A 21,594-nucleotide genomic window follows, 5' to 3' on the forward strand; every position below is an offset into this window, starting at 1 on the left:
CATAAGGCTAAGCTAAGGTATTTGGTAGATCTTAGGGGGCCATCAAACCAAATAGCTGAGCAGTATGGCAAGAGCTTTGCTTTTGCAAAATTTTTGAAAAATTATCTCAGCCAGCCCTTGTAGAGTAGATTAGAGGAAAAAAAAAGACTTTAACTAGAGAAACACCTTGTAAGATACTTCAAGCAGGAGGTAAGAGGTTTAAACAAGAGTGGGTATTTTGAGAACAGAATGTTAGGAACAGAAAGAAGAGACTTCGCCAGTGTGGCATCAGTAAGACTGGATTATATGTGGTGGGGAGCATGAGGAAAAGAAAGGAGTCAAAATTACTCATTGCTTTTTCCTGTTCCTGTTATTCATCACAGCACTGAATTTTTGAAAAGGCAGAGGGAAAATATCTTGCTAATTATCTCTTGTCAACTCTCAAATCCCTTGCATCTCATTGGTTAGATTCCCACTGAAAATTGAGGATATTTTTTCTTCCCATGGAGGCCTGGAAGGAAGATGTGTTTTTAAAGGAATGAGAATATACGTAAAGATAAAATTACTTGGATGATTTAAAGGCATAACATAAACGCAGAAGATATTAACACTAGGAGCTCAATCAAGTGCACAGGCAGGACCTTGTTGATTTTGGGGGCATAAGGTAAAACTTGGCTACCATGAGTGAGAAAAGTGAAGATACTGGAGATTATGACATTCCTATCAGGTGGCTTTCACATAGGGATTAGTACCTGACATCTGTGAGGAATAAAACGGGTATGCACAGATAAAATGATGAGTACAACTCCCTGGTTATATTGCTACATTCTGTCCTCCACAGAAGGTATAGTCACAGCAAATATCATGCTTTGGATATAGGCCCTCTCTACTTGTCTCTTTCAAGGGAAAAGGAAATAGTGCAGGAAAATACACTCATGAGTAAGAAAAGACATTGAAATAAGATTTAAAAAATAGACTTTTTCAAGAAAATGGGATAAAGTCAAGTTGATTTTGAAAAGGATCCTTATCATTCTCATTACCTTATCATTCTCATTACCTTATCATTCAGACTAACACTAACATGCATTAATTCATTTATTCATTCACTCAATAAGAATATGAATTCAGGACTCTTCTGGACATGAGGTGGAATTTAAAATGGTAAATGAAGAATTAGTCATCAGGAATTTATAATCTATTGTAGGAGGAGATGAAATATACATATATGAAAAAGAACAAGAAAGTAACTGGTATGAAACCTAGTAATTTGGGCTTCCCTGGTGGCTCAGTGGTTGAGAGTCCGCCTGCCGATGCAGGGCACACGGGTTCGTGCCCCGGTCCGGAAAGATCCCACATACCGCGGAGCGGCTGGTCCCGTGAGCCATGGCCGCTGAGCCTGCGCGTCCGGAGCCTGTGCTCCACAACGGGAGAGGCCACAGCAGTGAGAGGCCCGTGTACCGCAAAAACAAACAAACAAACAAAAAACACCTAGTAATTCATCTCTGGGAAGTGCTTTGCCCATTGTTTCTTCTTGGAGACCTATGGTAGCTGTTCCTGTCCATTCAACTGTCTGTACCTTAGCCTGCTGACAAACTGAGCCTCTTGCCAGTACTTCATCAAAGGGTGCTCTTTCATAACCTGTGTATGACTTAAATATCTGTCTCATTTGTGCTTAGCAAGTTGTTCATATTATGTAGTGCATAATAGGTTCCAGTAAAATGCTTTTTGAATGAATGACAGAAACTCTACCTCTCATGCATTCTATCAATTAAGGTATTTTGGGTTAAAAAATCTTCTTTAAAAATTTATATATCCTATGAGAAAGTTAAAATCTATTACTTTTTCACATCTTAAGCTTTTTATATGCCTTTAAATTTTAAAACTCCAAAACAACTTTTGAGTACCTTCTGTGAAGCAGAACTGTATTAGTTACTTCATATTAGTTTAAAAATATACCGTGTGGAATTCCTGCCACCCCTGGATACTGCTGTGTAATAGCTGTGATCTTAGGCAAATCATAGAGCCTCTTGGAGCCTTAGCTTCCTCACCTGTAGAGTGAGAATATTACCTACTGCATGTTCTTTTAATAGCTTTATTGAGATATAATTGGCATATAATAAACTGCATATATTTAAAGTGTTTAATTTGACGTTTTGATATACATATACACCAGTGAAGCCATTTCCACAGTCAAGGTAATTTACATATCCATAACCCCTAATGGTTTCTTAATGCCCCTTCTGAGTCCCTTACTCCTACCCCTCCTTGATCTGTTTTCAGCCTCATCCCCAGGCAGTCACTGATTGTTGCCACTATAGATTGCATTAAAAGTTTTGCTTTATGTAAGTGGAATCATATGTTATGTACTCTTTTTTGTCTAGTTTCTTTCATTCTGCATAATTATTTTGAGATTCACTCATGTGCATGTCAATAACTTATTTTTAAAATTGAGGAGTAGTATTTCATTGTATGGATATACCACAATTTGATTATCCATTTAGGTTCTTTCTAGTTTTTGGCTGTTACAAATGAAGCTGCTTTGGACATTTGTCTTTGAGTGGACATATGCTTTGTTTTCTTTTGGGTAAATACGTAGGAATGGAATGGCTAGTTTACCTAGGTGCATGTTTAACTTTATAAGAACTGCTGATTTTTCCAAAGTGGTTTACCGTTTTACATTCCTGCTAGCAATGTGTAAGAGTTCCAGCTGTCCCACATTCTTAACACTTTGTATGTTTAGTCTTCAATTTTAGCTATTCAAGTGGTTTGTAGTTGTGGCTCATGGTTTTAATTTTTATTGCCCTAATGACTGATGATGTTGGGCTCTTTTCATGTGCTTGTTTGTCATCATGTATCTACTTTGTTGAAGTGCATTTTAAATCTTTTGCTGTTTTTTTAAATTGGGGTTTTCTTCTTTTTTATTGAGTTGTAAGAGTATTTTTTAATATTTTTTTAAAATACAAGTTATTTATCAGATAATGTTTTGTATATATTTTTTACTGCCCTGTGGCTTGCCTTTTAATTTTAAGTGTCCTTTGAGAGCAGTGTTTTAAATTTTGAAAAAGTCCAATTTATTGCTTTTCTTTTCTTTTCTTTTTTTAACATCTTTATTGGAGTATAATTGCTTTACGATGGTATGTTAGTTTCTGCTTTATAACAAAGTGAATCAGCTATACATATACATATATCCCCATATCTCCTCCCTCTTACGTCTCCCTCCTACCCTCCCTATCCCACCACTCTAGGTGGTCAAAAAGCACTGAGCTGATCTATCTGTGCTATGTGGCTGCTTCCCGCTAGCTAGCTATTTTACATTTGGTAGTATATATATGTCCATGCCACTCTCTCACTTCGTCCCAGCTTACCCTTCCTCCCCATCCCCCGTGTCCTCAAGTCCATTCTCTATGTCTGCGTCTTTATTCCTGTCCTGCCCCTAGGTTCTCCAGAACCATTTTTTTTTCTTTTTTAGATTCAATATATATGTGTTAGCATACGGTATTTTTTTTTCTCTTTCTGACTTACTTCACTCTGTATGACAGACTCTAGGTCCATCCACCTCACTACAAATAACTCAATTTCATTTCTTTTTATGGCTGAGTAATATTCCATTGTATATATGTGCCACATCTTCTTTATCCATTCATCTGTCGATGGACACTTAGGTTGCTTCCATGTCCTGGCTATTGTAAACAGAGCTGCAGTGAACATTGTGGTACATGACTCTTTTTGAATTATGGTTTTCTCAGGGTATATGCCCAGTAGTGGGATTGCTGGGTTGTATGGTAGTTCTATTTTTAGTTTTTTAAGGAACCTCCATACTGTTCTCCATAGTGGCTGTATCAATTTATATTCCCACCAACAGTGCAAGAGGGTTCCCTTTTCTCCACACCCTCCCCAGCATTTATTGTTTGTAGATTTTTGATGATGGCCATTCTGACTGATGTGAGGTGATACCTCATTGTAGTTTTGATTTGCATTTCTCTAATGATTAGTGATGTTGAGCATCCTTTCATGTGTTTGTTGGCAATCTGTATATCCTCTTTGGAGAAGTGTCTATTTAGGTCTTCTGCCCATTTTTGGATTGGGTTGTTTGTTTTTGATATTGAGCTGCATGAGCTGCTTATAAATTTTGGAGATTAATCCTTTGTCAGTTGCTTCATTTGCAAATATTTTCTCCCATTCAGAGGGTTGTCTTTTCGTCTCGTTTATGTTTTCCTTTGCTATGCAAAGCTTTTGTTTCATTAGGTCCCATTTGTTTATTTTTGTTTTTAGTTCCATTTCTTTAGGAGGTGGGTCAAAGAGGATCTTGCTGTGATTTATGTCATAGAGTGTTCTGCCTATGTTTTCCTCTAAGAGTTTTATAGTGTCTAGCCTTACATTTAGGTTTTTAATCCACTTTGAGTTTATTTTTGTGTATGGCATTAGAGAGTGTTCTAATATCATTCTTCTACATGTAGCTGTTCAGTTTTCCCAGAACCACTTATTGAAGAGGCTGTCTTTTCTCCATTGTATATTCTAGCCTCCTTTACCAAAAATAAGGTGACCATATGTGCGTGGGTTTATCTCTGGTCTTTCTATCCTGTACCATTGATCTATATGTCTGTTTTTGTGCCAGTACCATACTGTCTTGATTACTGTAGCTTTATAGTATAGTTAGAAGTCCAGGAGCCTGATTCCTCCAGCTCCGTTTTTCTTTCTCAAGATTGCTTTGGCTATTCGGGGTCTTTTGTGTTTCCATACAAATTGTGAAAGTTTTTGTTCTAGTTCTGTGAAAACTGCCATTGGTAGTTTGATAGGGATTGCACTGAATCTGTAGATTGCTTTGGGTAGTAGAGTCATTTTGACAATATTGATTCTTCCAATCCAAGAACATGGTATATCTCTTCATCTGTTTGTATCATCTTTAATTTCTTTCATCAATGTCTTATAGTTTTCTGCATACAGGTCTTCTGTCTCCCTAGGTAGGTTTCTTCCTAGGTATTTTATTCTTTTTGTTGCAATGGTAAATGGGAGTGTTTCCTTAATTTCTCTTTCAAATTTTTCATCATTAGTGGAGAGGAATGCAATAGATTTCTGTGCATTAATTTTTTTATCCTGCTACTTTACCAAATTCATTGATTAGCTCTAGTAGTTTTCTGGTAGCATCTTTAGGATTCTCTATGTATAGTATCATGTCATATGTAAACAGTGACAGCTTCACTTCTTCTTTTCTGATTTGGATTCCTTTTATTTCTTTTTCTTCTCTGATTGCTGTGGTTAAAACTTCCAAAACTGTGTTGAATAATAGTGGTAAGAGTGGGCAACCTTGTCTTGTTCCTGATCTTAGAGGAAATGGTTTCAGTTTTTCACCATTGAGAACAATGCTGGCTATGGGTTTGTCATATATGGCCTTTATTACGTTGAAGTAAGTTCCCTCTATGCCTACTTTCCGGAGGTTTCTTTTCATAAATGGGTGTTGAATTTTGTCAAAAGCTTTTTCTGCATCTATTGAGATGATCATATGGCTTTTCTCTTTCAATTTGTTAATATGGTTTATCACATTGATTGATTTGCATATATTGAAGAATCTTTACATTCCTGGGATAAACCCCACTTGATCATGGTGTATGATCCTTTTAATGTGCTGTTGGATTCTGTTTGCTAGTATTTTCTAAGGATTTTTGCATCTATGTTCATCAGTGATATTGGCCTTTAGTTTTCTTTCTTTGTGACATCTTTGTCTGGTTTTGGTCTCAGGGTGACGGTGGCCTTGTAGAAGGAGTTTGGGAGTGTTCCTCCCTCTGCTATAGTTTGGAAGAGTTTGAGAAGGATAGGTGTTAGCTCTTTTCTAAATGTTTGATAGAATTTGCCTGTGAAGCCATCTGGTCCTGAGCTTTTGTTTGTTGGAAGATTTTTAATCACAGTTTCAATTTCAGTGCTTGTGATTGGTCTGTTTATATTTTCTCTTTTTTCCTGGTTCAGTCTTGGAAGGTTGTGCTTTTCTAAGAACTTGTCCATTTCTTCCAGGTTGTCCATTTTATTGGCATATAGTTGCTTGTAGCAATCTCTTATGATCTTTTGTATTTCTGCATTGTCAGTTGTTGCTTCTCCTTTTTCATTTCTAATTCTATTGATTTGAGTCTGCTCCCTTTTTTGCTTGATGAGCCTGGCTAAAGGTTTATCAATTTTGTTTATCTTCTCAAAGAACCAGCTTTTAGTTTTATTGATCTTTGCTATTGTTTCCTTCATTTTTTTTCCATTTATTTCTGACCTGATCTTTATGATTTGTTTCCTCTACCAACTTTACGATTTGTTTCCTCTGATCTTTATGATTTGTATCCTCCTCCAACTTTGGGTTTTTTTTGTTCTTCTTTCTCTAATTGCTTTAGGTATAAGGTTCGGTTGCTTATTTGAGATGTTTTTTGTTTCTTGAGGTAGGATTGTACTGCTATAAACTTTCCTGTTAGAACTGCTTTTGCTGCATCCCATAGGTTTTGGGTCATCGTGTTTTCATTGTCATTTATTTCTAGGTATTTTTTGATTTCCTCTTTGATTTCTTCAGTGATCTCTTGGTTATTTAGTAGTGTACTGTTTAGCCTCCATGTGTTTGTATTTTTTACAGATTTTTTCCTGTAATTGATATCTAGTCTCATAGTGTTGTGGTTGGAAAAGATACTTGATATGATTTAAATTTTCTTAAATTAACCAAGGCTTGATTTGTGACCCAAGATGTGATCCATCCTGGAGAATGTTCCATGAGCACATGAGAAGGAAGTGCATTTTGTTGTTTCTGGATGGAATGTCCTAGAAATATCGATTAAGTCCATCTTGTTTAATGTGTCATTTAAAGCTTGTGTTTCTTTATTTATTTTCATTTTGGATGATCATTTCCATTGGTGAAAGTGGGGTGTTAAAGTCCCCTACTATTATTGTGTTACTGTCTATTTCCCCTTTTATGGCTGTTAGCATTTGCCTTATGTATTGAGGTGCTCCTATGTTGGGTACATAAATATTTACAATTGTTATATCTTCTTCTTGGATCGATCCCTTGATCATTATGTAGTGTCCTTCTTTGTCTCTTGTAATAGTCTTTATTTTAAAGTCTATTTTATCTGATATGAGAATTGCTACTCCAGCTTTCTTTTGATTTCCTTTTGCATGGAATATCTTTTTCTATCCCCTCACTTTCAGTCTGTGTGTGTCCCTAGGTCTGAAGTGGGTATCTTATAGACAGCATATATACGGGTCTTGTTTTTGTATCCATTCAGCCAGTCTATGTGTATTGGTTGGGGTATTTAATCCATTTACATTAAGGTAGTTATTGATATGTATGTTCCTATTACCATTTTAAAAATTGTTTTGGGCTTGTTATTTTAGGTCTTTTCCTTCTCTTGTGCTTCCTGCCTAGAGTAGTTCTTTTAGCATTTGTTGTATGTAAAGCTTGTTTGGTGGTGCTGAATTCCCTTAGCTTTTGCTTGCCTGTAAAGGTTTTAATTTCTCTGTCAAATCTGAATGAGATCCTTGCTGGGTAGGGTAATCTTGGTTGTAGTTTCTTCCCTTTCATCACTTTAAATATGTCCTGCCACTCCCTTTCCGCTTGCAGAGTTTCTGCTGAAAGGTCAGCCGTTAACCTCATGGGGATTCCCTTGTATGTTATTTGTTGCTTTTCCCTTGCTGCTTTTAATATTTTTTTTGTTTGTATTTAATTTTTGATAGTTTGTTTAACATGTGTCTTGGCGTGTTTTTCCTTGGATTTATCTTGTATGGGACTCTCTGTGCTTCCTGGACTTGATTGACTATTTCCTTTCCCATATTAGGGAAGTTTTCAACTCTAATCTCTTCAGATATTTTCTCAGTCCGTTTTTTTTTTTTCTCTTATTCTTCTGGGACCCCTATAATTCGAATGTTGGTGCATTTAGTGTTGTCCCAGAGGTCTCTGAGACTGTCCTCAATTCTTTTCATTCTTTATTCTGCTCTGCAGTAGTTATTTCCACTATTTTATCTTCCAGGTCACTTATCCGTTCTTTTGCCTCAGTTATTCTGCTATTGATCCCTTCTAGAGAATTTTTAATTTCATTTATTGTGTTGGTCATCATTGTTTGTTTGCTCTTTAGTTCTTCTAGGTTCTTGTTAAACGTTTCTTGTATTTTCTCTATTCTATTTCCAAGATTTTGGATCATCTTTATACTAGCATTATTCTGAATTCTTTTTCAGGTAGACTGCCTATTTCCTCTTCATTTGTTAGGTCTAGTGGGTTTTTACCTTGGTCCTTCATCTGCTGTATATTTCTCTGTCTTCTCATTTTGCTTAACTTACTGTGTTTGGGGTCTCCTTTTCACATGTTGCAGGTTCATAGTTCCTGCTGTTTTTGGTGTCTGCAACCAGTGGGTAAGGTTGGTTCAGTGAGTTGTGTAGGTTTCCTGTTGGCGGGGACTGGTGCCTGTGTTCTGGTGGATAAGGCTAGATCTTGTCTTTCTGGAGGGCAGGACCACGTCCGGTGGTGTGTTTTGGGGTGTCTGTGACCTTATTATGATTTTAGGCAGCCTCTCTGCTAATGGGTGGGGTTGTGTTCCTGTCTTGCTAGTTGTTTGGCATAGGGTGTCCAGCACCGTAGCTTGCTGATCATTGAATGGAACTGGGTCTAAGCATTGAGATGGAGATAGCTGGGAGAGCTTTCACCATTTGATATTACGTGGAGCCAGGAGGTCTCTGGTGGTCCAATGTCCTGAACTCTGCCCTCCCACCTCAGAGGCTTAGGCCTGACACCCGTCCAGAGCACCAAGACCCTGTCAGCCCCATGGCTCAGAAGAAAAGGGAGAAAAAAAGAAAGAAAGAAAGTTATTAAAATAAAAAATAAATTATTAAAAATAAAAAATTAGGGCTTCCCTGGTGGTGCAGTGGTTGAGAGTCCGCCTGCCGATGCAGGGGACACGGGTTCATGCCCCGGTCTGGGAAGATCCCACATGCCACGGAGCGGCTGGGCCCCTGAGCCATGGCTGCTGAGCCTGCGCGTCCGGAGCCTGTGCTCTGCAACGGGATAGGCCACAACAGTGAGAGGCCTGCATACTGCAAAAAAAAAATAATAATAAATAAAAAAAATTAAAAATTAAAAAGTAATAAAAAAAAAGAAAGAAGAGAGCAACCAAACAAAAAAACAGATCCAGCAGTGATAATAAGTGCTGAAAACTATACTAAAAACAAAAAGCAAAAAACAAAAAATGGACAGACAAAACCCTAGGACAAATGGTAAAAGCAAAGCTATACAGACAAAATCACACAAAAAAGCATACACATACACACTCACAAAAAGAGAAAAAGGAAAAAAATATATATCTATATATAAAAAAAAGTAAGAAAGCAACCAAATCAATAAACAAATCGACCAATGATAATATATTCTAAATACTTAACTTAAGATAAACATAAAACCAGAATCAAATTAGATGCAGAAAGCAAACCCCACGTCTACTATTGCTCCCAAAGTCCACCGCCTCAATTTTGGGATGAGTCGTTGTCTATTCAGTTATTCCACAGATGCAGGGTACATCAAGTTGATTGTGGAGATTTAATCTGCTGCTCCTGAGGCTGCTGGGAGAGATTTCCCTTTCTCTTCTTTATTTGCACAGCTCCCGGGGTTAAGCTGTGGATTTGGCCCCACCTCTGCATGTAGGTCGCCTGAGGGCGTCTGTTCTTTGCCCAGACAGGACGGGGTTAAAGTAGCAACTGGTTAGGGGGCTCTGGCTCACTCAGGCCCCGGGGAGGGAGGGGTACGGAATGCAGGGCAAGCATGCGGTGGCAGAGGCTGGTGTGACGTTGCAACAGGCTGAGGCATGCTGTGCGTTCTCCTGGGGAAGTTGTCCCTGGATCACGGGACCCTGGCAGTGGCGGGCTGCACAGGCTCCCAGGAGGGGAGGTGTGAATAGTGACCTGTGCTTGTACACAGGTTTCTTGGTGGCTGCAGGGGCAACCTTAGTGTTCATGCCTGTCTCTGGTGTCCGCGCTGATAGCCGCGGCTCGCGCCCGTCTCTGGAGCTTGTTTAGGCAGTGCTCTGAATCCCCTCTCCTCGTGCACCCGGAAACAATGGTGTCTTGCCTCTTAGGCAGTTCCAGACTTTTTCCCGGACTCCCTGCCGGCTAGCTGTGGTGCATTAGCCCCCTTCAGGCTGTGTTCACACAGCCAACCCCAGTCCTCTCCCTGGGATCTCACCTCTGAAGCCTGAGCCTCAGCTCCCAGGCCCCACCCACCCAGGCTGGTGAGCAGACAAACCTCTCAGGCTAGTGAGTGCTGGTCGGCACCGATCCTCTGTGTGGGAGTCTCTCTGCTTTGCCCTCTGCACCCCTGTTGCTATGCTCTCCTCCATGGCTCCGAAGCTTCCCCCCGCCCCCGCCACCCCCCCCCCCCCCCCGTCTCCACCAGTGAAGGGGCTTCCTAGTGTGTGGAAACTTTTCCTCCTTCACAGCTCCCTCCCAGATGTGCAGGTCCCGTTCCTATTCTTTTGTCTCTGTTTCTTGTTTTTTCTTTTGCCCTACCCAGGTACCTGGGGCGTTTCTCGCCTTTTGGGAAGTCTGGGGTCTTCTGCCAGTGTTCAGTAGGTGTTCCGTAGGAGCTGTTCCACATGTAGATGTATTTCTGATGTATTTGTGGGGAGGAAGGTGATCTCCACGTCTTACTCCTCCACCATCTTGAAGGTCTCCCCTCTTACTTTTCTATTTCATGCTTTTTATGTTACATTCAAGAAAGTTTTGCAAAGCCCAATGTTACTAAGATTTTTTTCTATGCATTCCATTAGAAGTTTTATAGTTTTAGCTTTTAATTTAGGTGTATGATTCGTTTTGAGGTAATTTTTGTAATAGGGTGAGATGAAGTTTATGGTATATATTTTGGCTTATGGCTCTCCAATTGTTCTAGTGCCATTGTCTGAAAAGATTATCTTTTTCCCCATTAAATTGCCTTGGCACTTTTGTTGAAAATAAGTTGACCATATATATATGTAGATTTATTTCTGGAGTCTCTATTCTGTTCCATTGATCTATTTGTCTATTTTTTTATGCCACTATCTTGATTACTTGATTACTGTAGCCTTATATTGATAGAATGAGTTATGAAGTATTACCTTCTATATAATTTTCTGGAAGAATTTGTGTACAGTAGGTATTATTACTTTTTAAATACTTGAAAGACTTCACTAATGAAACCATCTGGGCTTGGAGTTTTCTTTTGGGGAAGGTTTTTAACTACAAATACAATTTTTAAAAATAGGTGTAGGGCTATTGAGGTTATCTATTTCATCTAAGTTATGTGGTTTATTTAAGTGCATTTAATCTAAATTGTTTAATCTATTGGCATAGATTTGTTCATAATACATATCTTTTAATATTTGTAGAATATTTAGTGATGTCGCCTCTCATTTATGCTATGAGCATGTAAACACAACATCAAATTTAATATTGCTTTCCTTTTTTCTATTTTATTGATTTCTGTTTTTAGTCTTATTATTTCATTTTTTTTCTGCATACTTTGGGTTTATGTTGCCCTTCTTTTTCTAGTTTCTTAAGGTGAAAGCTGAGATCATTGATTTGAGACCCCCTTTTTCAATATAGGTTTTAGTGCTATAAAATTTACTTCTAAGTACTGCTTTAGCTGTGGTCCATAAATTTTAATATGTGGTGTTTACATTTTTATTCATTTCAAAATACTTTCTAATTTCCCTTTTGATTTCTTCTTTGCTCCGTGAGTCATTTAAAAGTGTTATCTCCTCATATTTACAGATTTTCAAGATATCTTTCTGTTATTGAATTACTAGTTCTTTTGTTGGTTGGCAAGTTCTATCAATGTAAACTAGGTAAAGTTGGTTGACAGTGCTGTCCAGGTCTTCAGTATCCTTACCGATTTTTTTGGTTTACGTGCTCTACCCTTAATTGAGGGAGAGAGATTTTGAGAACTCTGATTAAAATTCTTCCTGAAATTTTATTAGTTTTGCTTCCCTGTATTTTGAAGCTTTATTAGGTGGATACATGTTTAGGGTCATTATGTCCTCCTACTGAGTTGACACCCTTATCATTGTATAAAAATCCCTTTATCCATTGTAATATTCTTTGCTTTGAAATCTACTTTGTCTGATAGCCCTGCAGGTTTCTTTTTATTAGTGGTACTGTGGTATATATATTCCATCCTTTCACTTTTAAAGTATTGTGTCTTCATTTAAAAGTGGATTTCTTGTAGCCAGCATGCAGTTGAGTCTTGCTTTTTTATCCAGTATGACAATCTCTCCCTTTTAATTTGGGTGTTTAGACCATCTACGTTTAATGTGATTATTGACATGGTTGAGTTTAAATATATGATATGCTCTTTGTTTCTTGTTTGTACCACCTGTTCATCATTCTGTTTCCCCTTTTTCTTGTTTTCCTTTTAATTTATTGAGAATTTTTATGATTTCATTTAAAATCCCTTATTGGCTTCTTAATTTTTTTGTTTTAATATATTTTAGTGGTTGCTTTAGTAGTTATAGCAACCCTATACAACTTATCACAGTCTTCAAGTAATATTATCCCACATCACACATGGGATGAGAATCTTACAACAGCATACTTCCGTTTCTCCCTCCTAGCCTCTGTGCTATTGTCATACACATTACTTCTACATATGTTAAATCTAAAGATAATTTTTATTATTTTTGCTTTGAATAGTCAATATTTTAAAGATATTTAAAAAATAAAAATAGTCTTTCATATTTACCCACATATTTACCATTTTCAATGTACTTTATTTCTGTGTAGATTCAGATTTCCATTTGGCAAATTACCTTCTGCTTGAAGGACCACTTTAATATTTCTTGTAGATTATGTCTGCTGGTGAGATGGTGGTATTTCCATCACCTTTTATATTTCTGAAAAATCTTTATTTTGCTAGGTATAGACTTTTAGATTAACTTTTTGTGGTTCAGTAATTTTAAAATATTGATCCATTGTCTTTTGGCCTGCATTGTTTTCAGAAAGAAGTCTGCCTTAATTTTTATTATGTTTCTCTGTGTATGATGTGTCATTCTCCTCTAGCTGCTTTTAAGATTTTCTCTTTTTACATTGGTTGTAAGCAACATGGTTACTATGGGCCTTAGTGTAGTTTTCGTAATGTTTCTTGAGCTTGGGTTTTTTGAGATTCTTGAATCTGTAGGTTTATAGTTTTTTGTCACATCTGAAAAATTTTCAGCCATTATTACGTCAGAATTTTTTTCTTTAATTCCCATTCTTTGTGGAATCCAATTACACACATACTAGGCAGCTTGAAGTTGTTCTTCAGTTCTCTGATTCTGTTCACATTTTTTCATCTTTTTCCCTCCCTATTCTGCTTCATTTTGCATTGTTTCTATTGATAAGCCTTCAAGTTCACTTGTCTTTGTCCTGCAGTGTCAAATCTGCTTTTAATTCCACCCCTGTGATTTTTAATCCCAGACATTGTATTTTTTATCTCTAAAAGTTATAGTTGGATCTTTATTGTATATTTGATATCTCTACTTAGTATGTTCAGTCTATTTTAGTTTCATGAACAAATAGGATACAACTAATAACTATTTTAATATCCTTGTCTACTAATTCTATCACCTGTGTCATTTCTGGACAAATTTCAATTGATTGCTTTTTCTCTTCATAATGAGCGGTATTTTTCTGCTTCTTTGCATGACTGGTGATTTGTTATTAGATGCCAGAAATTGTGTGAATTTTACCTTGTTGAGTGCTGAATCTTTCAGTATTTCTATAAATGTTTTTGGACGTTTTTTCTGGTGTGTAGTTAAGATACTTGGAAACAGTTTGATCCTTTCAATACTTGCTTTCAAGCACTGTCAGTTGGAACCAGTGCAGCCTATAGTGTAAGGCTAAGTTTCTGCACTGCTGAGGCAATAATACTCTTCTGAGTATTCTGTCCAGTGCCCCTGGCATTGTGAAGTTTTACACTTTGATGATGGGAAATTGAATTATTCCTGGATTTGTGTGAGCTCTGGGGATTGATTTTTCTGCTCCTTTTAGGTATATCTTTCCCTAACTTTGGTTAGTTTCCTCACACATGTGTGCTTACCAGTAATCGTGAGGGATTCTCTGCAGACCTCTGGAAGTTTATGTGCAGGTCTTTCTCCTCTGTTACTTTACCCTACCAACTATATCCACCTTGGCCTCCCTAGACTCCCAGCTTCGTCTTCTTAACTCAGTGAGACCATTAGGATTTGCCTCTGTACACTGCAGTTGGTAATTTCTTTCTTGAGGCAGTAATCTGGGACAACTGTAGAGATGACCTCATTTGTTTTTCCTTTCTCAGGAATTACTTCTTCATTGCTTGATGTCCAGTTTCTGAAAACTGTTGTTTTTATATATTTCATCCAGTTTTTTTTAGTTGTTTAACCCAAGAAGGGTACATCCAGTCCCTGTTAGTCCATCCTGGTCAGGAACAGAAATGTCTACATATGTGAAGAAAATATATGATATATATTAAACATACAGTATATTGAGTGCTTCACACATAGAAAGTATTCAATAATCAGTCACTATTGCTATTTCTCCACCTGCATTCTGTTCAATAATGAAGCTTTATTTTATATACCACCTTCCATATGAAGGCTTCCAGATGAATTATTACTCTTTATTCTTTGTACTCACATCACTTTTTTTTACATACTTTCATGATGACATGGATCTACATTATAAATTTTGGTTTACTTGTTTGTATTTTGTGGTAGATTGTAAGCTCTTAGACAAATAAGATCTATCTCGTTTATCTATCATTAGTTTCCAGCATATAGTAAATGCTTAGATCTTTGTTGCATAAATGAATAATCGAGAGTATCTCACACCTTTTATGAAATATTCAAGAGTAGAATTTTTGATTGGGAAGGAAAGAGAGATGGTTTAGTGGATGAGAACCTTTGAGCAGAATGAAAGTGGAGAGGAGTTCCAGAGAGCAGCATGAGAGCAAAAGGTGGTTGGTTGAGGTTCATAATATATAATAATGATAATGACAATCGTACTAGTAAATACTACTACTACTACTTCTAAAGTTATTGTGAAGGTGAGAGAGGATAGAGGAGTATAGAATGGAGACTAGGAAAGACTTATTGTAGTATGTCAATGCAACCATTTTGTGATACCTTCAGCACCTTGCTGAATATAGATGGTAACGTTGGTAACATTTCATAAATGTGTATTGTGTGAATCAGTGTAATTTGAATTGTTGTAATAGAGGCTTTTAAACAAAGTGCTGAGAGAACACAGTATACTTTTTGGAGTATACTTGTGAACCTTGGAAGGAAGTGGTAGGGATGGATTAACTGAGAAGAAGCAGAAAGAAATTCTAGGTAGTGGAGAATAGCATAAACACAAAAAGTACTATAGGCGATAAATAAGCATAATATAACAGAAAGAACAAATGGACCTTGGAGCTGGGTTCAGTAGGGCTTCAGTTTTATCTCTGTCACTGGTGTAACTCTGGAAAATTACCTAGCCTGTCTGAGACTCAATTCCCTCATCTATAAAATGGGTGTGGTTGTTGGGAAGATTATATGATGCATAGAGTAAATTTATTTTATGTTGCAGATAGTGGGTCCAATAACTATTAGTTTCTTCTTTTTAGACATTCTATATCTTCTGATGAGGAAAGAAAAATGCTTCAAGAAGGACTTTGTGACCCCTCATCACTTTGTATAAGAGCCCAGGTATAATATATAATTTATGAGTATAACTAATGTTCCCATTTATTTCCGTGGCAAATGAGGATTGCATTGCATTTTTGTGGTCTAATACTAAGACCTAAGTAATTTTAACACCCAGTTTCTTTACATCTTCTAGTTTTAACTTATGTTTATAACTATTAGGATTATTGGCTAAACTTTACATACAAATGAAACAATTTTACTACCACAATTCAATATTTTTCAGAAATGTTTCTATTTATAGGGAATATATCTACTGAATGAAAGATCGGAAAGATGAGTATCAGAAATCCTAAAATTTTTCAAGTCTGGAAACTACTTGTATTCTTTTAAATTATTTGTTTTATGAATAAAATCAGTTTTGATATTAATTTACCATCATGGAAATCATATAATACAAGGTACGGAGTAAAGTTTAGAAACTTTTGACTTTTAAAAAGTAATCATACTTTAAATTTCCAATTGATTTATAAAAAAACATTGTTCATGTGCACTTACAAAAATATTTTGGATACATGGAGATTTTAAAAGGAGTTCTAGCATAACTAAAACAGAGTAATCTTTTACTTTTTTCACTGAAGGAAAAATTCAGGACTCTTCCGGTTAAGTAACTCTGTCCTTGGTTTAGAGAACTGAAAAATTTGCATAGTCAATAGAATAAAAATTGATAAGCCATAGCAGTTTTGGAGCCAATTTTCAGCACTGTTTTTGGTTCTTGAATACTTGCATTGACATACACAACTCATAGGTATAGTGCATAATGCTGCTGATCCTGCCAAGTGAAGAACCACCGTTAGTCATCTACCTAGTATCTCAACTGCTGGGTGCTGAGTTGGCAAGGATCTGGCATGTGGTAGCACCTGACTTCATCTGCTGTCTTCACTATAGACTGGTTCTTTGCATTTATGAATCTTAGACTGGCCTTGATGACAGTTTGCTTGGTTGAAAGTCACCTTATTTTAATTTAAGACGTGTTGCCTCCATGATACTTGTAAACATGTTGAGAGGCTGAGTTTTGATGAATCTCACAAAACTCCTCAACAGGGCATGAACTGAAACCAAGGAGCTGACAATATTAATAATTCAGCATTTGGCAGTATTGTGGATATTAATGCATTCATAGTTCATCTTGACAAACCTGGGCCCAATCACATGTGAAAATGAGTTTAGTCATCTAATATTAGTTTCTGGTGAGTATTTTTATACTTTTCTTTCAAACTATAGATGAAATGAAGAAAATATTAGTCACTTCTTAGAAATGCAAGGTTCATAGCCCACATGACTATGTGCTGTGAAATTTAAAAAAACGCTTTACAATAAATTACCATCTTGATTTAATGAAATAATGCATAAGAATTCTTATAGTGCATTATGGCTGATTTGTGATATTTTAAATTGCCCATTTATTCATAGTTTCAGAGTGAAGTACCTTTTTTGGTATTTCAGCTAAACATGTAACTCTTAACTTTAAATAACCAGTAAATTTACATAATCTATGCAGGTAAACTATATAAAGCATTTGTCATAAAATTTAAAACATGCTAATAATAATACATGTAATAGCTAAGTATATTCAGTATTTAGGACTTAAAAGTTATTTTACAAATATTGCTTTCGTGGGGAAATAAATGTATCTTTTTGTAATAAAATGCCACAGGAGTGACACAATTTTATTTAATTATTAGTAACTCCAGGACACACCTCTTAATATGTGGGGCCTAGAAATAATACGGCAATGACTGAAGTGGAAAGATCTTGCTCCTTAAAATTTGGTGGCTTGTTGAGCTGTCTGAATCATCTATGTCCTTCTCGCACATACCCCAATACATTTTATGATCACAAAAGAATTATTTTTAGATCTCTAAACTAGCCTCTTTCAGGCTAATATAACCACTTTGTTGTAAGATTTCTTCTTTTAAAGGGTATAAATGAAGAATTTTAATTTTCATGTGAAGAAAAAGGATATTATTTGGTCCTTGAAGTATTTGGGTCCATATTTCTACCTGGAAATCCTAACTATTATAGTCAAGTTGAATTACAAGGGGAAAAAGCTTGTAAATTAAGCTTTTTTTAAAAATGGGCCATTTATTTATTTATTTATTTTTATTTTATTTTTGGCTGCATTGGGTCTTTGTTGCTATCTGGTGAAACACTTTGACTTAAAACTGGAAGGAAATAACAAATCGAATGGACACTATTTTGGATGCTTATAAGCTTTTAATAAATTTCAATATAGTCAGGCTTATGTCTCAATATTATATTTTCATTCACATCTTCAAATGGGCAATTATGTCCACATGATAAATATGTGGGGTTAATGATGATAATTTGCCATCTGTGTCATGAAGCAGCTCCTTTTCATCCTTATGTAAAAATTTCCATAGTTTTCTTGGTAATTCTTTAGAGTATAAAAAATCTGAATTAAAAGGAAAAAATTTTACACTATAAAAATCTCACTTTTGCCAAGAAATGAATTATACATAAGGTCTGAAAATAAGTAGAGTAGAAAAGAAGTAGAGATATATTTTAGACAGCAGATTGGATCCATTCAAAGAATTTGCAGGAATGCTTTCATTATGCTATGGTAGTAATAAATGGTATTGTGCCACAAACTTCGTAATAAAAATGGAATAGGTTTTAAACCAAAAGCTTGTTTGGTAACTTTGGCTCAATTTCTTGCCACTTCTGTATCCCTTGCAAAGGAGAATGCACTACATCTTTGTGAACAACCTGAATTTCTCTTGCCCTGGAAAACCATACAGTCCAACTTGGCTTTTGACACAGTCTAAACTACTCCGATTAGGTAAAGCTGATCTTAAGAGAAAACTTGGATACTCAGCAAACCCCAGCAGATATTTTGACACAGTCTTGGAGCTGATAAGTCATCATAAATTTAAATATTACCTTTCCTAGGAGAAACCTCACTAATAAATTGTTTTGAATATTTTATGAATGACTGAGCACCCTACTTTGTTAATAAGTCCTCTGGAAAGCTATGACTTTTGGGGGATGGTTTTACTTTTGGAGGAAGGAGTGTTGAAGAGAAGGTACTGATGAGGTGTCATATAATTTTACAAGTTGCATAACTGCTTTTAACTACAAAACTATCTCTGATTATAGTAACAATTGAGCTTGTAATTTTTTCTGAACAGCTGCTGCTACAGGGGGTCATTACCTTGGAGAGCTCGAAAATAATCGTACTCTTGGTACATGAGTTATGTAGTCTTGTGTTTTACAGCAAAGCACAAAGTTTAAAGCCTATAGAAGAATGTTATTTGAAAGCTGTCAAACCATGTTAAAAAAGACTGCATCGTCAAAAGGCCCTGGTGGCCACGATTCTGCATGTAGCCTTGTCTTATTCATTACAAAATGCATGTTTATAAAGTTCCACAGAGCATCCAATTCCCAGTTCACTTATATCAGCAAGACTTAACTTGCTCATTAATCTAAATTCTTTTGCAACTTTAATCTACATGTTTAATTAATCATAAAATGAGGCGGTAAGTAATTTCAGCAATGTGTGGCTTGTTATCAGATGCATTTAATCACTCTTCTGTGAGCTCATTTGGAAACACCTGAAGATGTCGAGTGCAGTCTGAATAAGCATAAATTATTCTTTGTCAGTGTACTTCACTCAACTAATAAGACATTAATTTAAAAGGCACTGTTTGTCATTTTTAGATCTTTACCAATATTTTTAGCTTAGCAATATAACTCTAATTGTATATATGATTCACAACTAGTGCCCGACATAGGAAAGGGTAAGAGTTTAATTCATTTTTCTTATTTACATGTAATTATGTCATGTAATCTTAGTTTTTAATGAGGATTAACCATCTTGTAAGTATTCATATGCTTTTGGAATAAGGTACTAATGAATTATAGTTGGAAAAATTATTTGTTGGTACAAAGGCTTGTGATTTCTTGTTGTTGCCTAGGTTAGGTCTGAAAAGACATGAGGTTTGGGAGAGTGCTTTGATTTGAGGATACAGGTATTGCATAGAGATTATATGATGCAGATGATAACCTTATAAAAATTCAAGTAAAACAGTTATATTCAGCTATCCCACATAATAACATATGTAATCCTTACATAGGACCAGGTAGCCTAAGGTAATGACAGTCCCATTTTTTCCCCCTAGTGTCTTAAGAGTATTGCACAGTTGATGACAGCATTTTTTAAAAAAAGACAAGAAACAAGAACAACAATAAAAACAAAAACACACTCATAGCTTCAGAGCAAAAAAAATTCATGAGGGCTGAATGAGTTATATATCTCAGTGCTGACATCGAGATATATTTTTATAGGAATAAAAATTGCATTTTATAGGATGTCATCACCTGTCCTGTTCATGCCATGAGAGCAGTGACACATGGTAAGAATAATTATCTCAGTGGAAACAAATTTATTTGCCGTGGAACATCCCTGTTTATCTTATGAACTTATCTCACTCATATGCTATCTATGGATTGTCAGCAGTGAGCCAGAGGGGATGATTCCTGAAAAGGGAATATTGGTTTGAGCTGAAATATAGCCATATTCTCCATATTTATTTGATGTGCACATCTCCTGGGTTTCTTCCCTTTCTTCAGGGATCCTTTACACTTAGCTAACGGTTATTTATATGTCCATTTCTTGCCTTATGCCTCATCACTGTGTAAAAATCCTCCTTCCTGTTTTCCTATCTAAGGGAAAACAAAATCCCAGGAAATCTCATTTGTACTGTTCAAGTCACATAGGCCATCGCAGCCCATTGCAATGAAATGCCATTTACCCTTATTTCACTTAAGGCACTATAAATTGTTTTCTTAGAACCACTGATGAAAACTTCACATCTTCTTTAGAATCATTCTTGAGAAACAGCATTTCATTTGAACTTAACTTTCTTGGTAAGAATACTTTTCTCATTCCTGTAAAATCTTAGTGGATAGACATATACAGTCTAATATGAAGGCTTGCTGTCAGTTTTTCTTGATAAGAAACCTCAAACTTCCCTAACTCCCCTTCCCTTGGCAAAACCTGAGATAATTTTTTCCAGACAGATTTATTTTCTAACTTGTTTTGGTGCAGAGAAAGAACACAGTGTTCGCCCCTCTCATCCCAACTGATGTGCAAGAGGCCTGCCCTATTGTCCTGTTAAATTCCTCTACACAAATACAATGATTTATTTTATAAAATGCTATATATTAACTGTAGCTATTTGTCTATATTATGTACTTCAAGAGGAAAATGATAAATTCAGTTCCATGCAGCTCTTATACCCTCAGATGTTTCACAATGTTACCCAAAACACACATACACTGACACTTTTGCCCAGTCACAAACAACAAGGACATACCACTTAAACATGCTTCTTTCATGGAGACCTCACAGTTGTTTAGAATGCACAGTACCCAGAATGAGGAACTACTCCAGTGGGTGCAACTGAATGAGTGGATCTTCCATACCCAGCTGAACTGACAGAGATGGTTAGCAAGGCTCTGATTTTAATGCACAACTTCTGTGGCTGAAGGACAGCATGCTGGTAAAGAAAGTGATTACTGGTGGCAGAGAGGGGTGGGTGAAGAATGAGTTTGGAGCTTGTGCATTGTGGTGTCCACTAGCAGCGTGCTCACGGGGAGGGTTTGGAAGTCCTGAGTCATCAAAGTCTTCAACTGCAGTGGAACTTCAGGCTCAGCAGATGAATTAGAATGTCACAGTGCAGTTGGTTACAGGCAATGCTTCTGACTTCTTACTGCAAGTCTCAATATCTTATTTATGTTAAATGTAAGAGAGCAATGATGTATTCAGTTATGCTTTGCGCTACCTCAGGAGAAAGCCTAATATCTCCCTCTCTCCTCCCTCCCCCCAGTTTCTTAAACAAATGAAATTCCATTCTAATTTTTACCAAAAAATCCATGTGTTGTTTCCTATAAACACTTACATAATTTATGCCCACCC

At 36.4% G+C, this 21,594-nt stretch overlaps 1 protein-coding gene across 7 annotated transcripts in view; it reads left to right on the plus strand.

Moving 5' to 3' along the window:
- SOX6 (SRY-box transcription factor 6) overlaps window positions 1–21,594 on the plus strand; it is a gene marked incomplete at its 3' end in the record, with an annotated part of 516,843 nt that overhangs the window by 11,127 nt on the left and 484,122 nt on the right. For all 7 annotated transcript variants that reach the window (XM_079928497.1, XM_079928500.1, XM_079928502.1 and 4 more), the window contains exons 2-3: window positions 15,575–15,656; window positions 16,698–16,843. The remainder of the gene's footprint in view (window positions 1–15,574; window positions 15,657–16,697; window positions 16,844–21,594) is intronic.

Source organism: Stenella coeruleoalba, assembly GCF_951394435.1.
Source record: "Stenella coeruleoalba genome assembly, chromosome: 8".
In the NCBI taxonomy this organism is placed as follows: domain Eukaryota; kingdom Metazoa; phylum Chordata; class Mammalia; order Artiodactyla; family Delphinidae; genus Stenella; species Stenella coeruleoalba.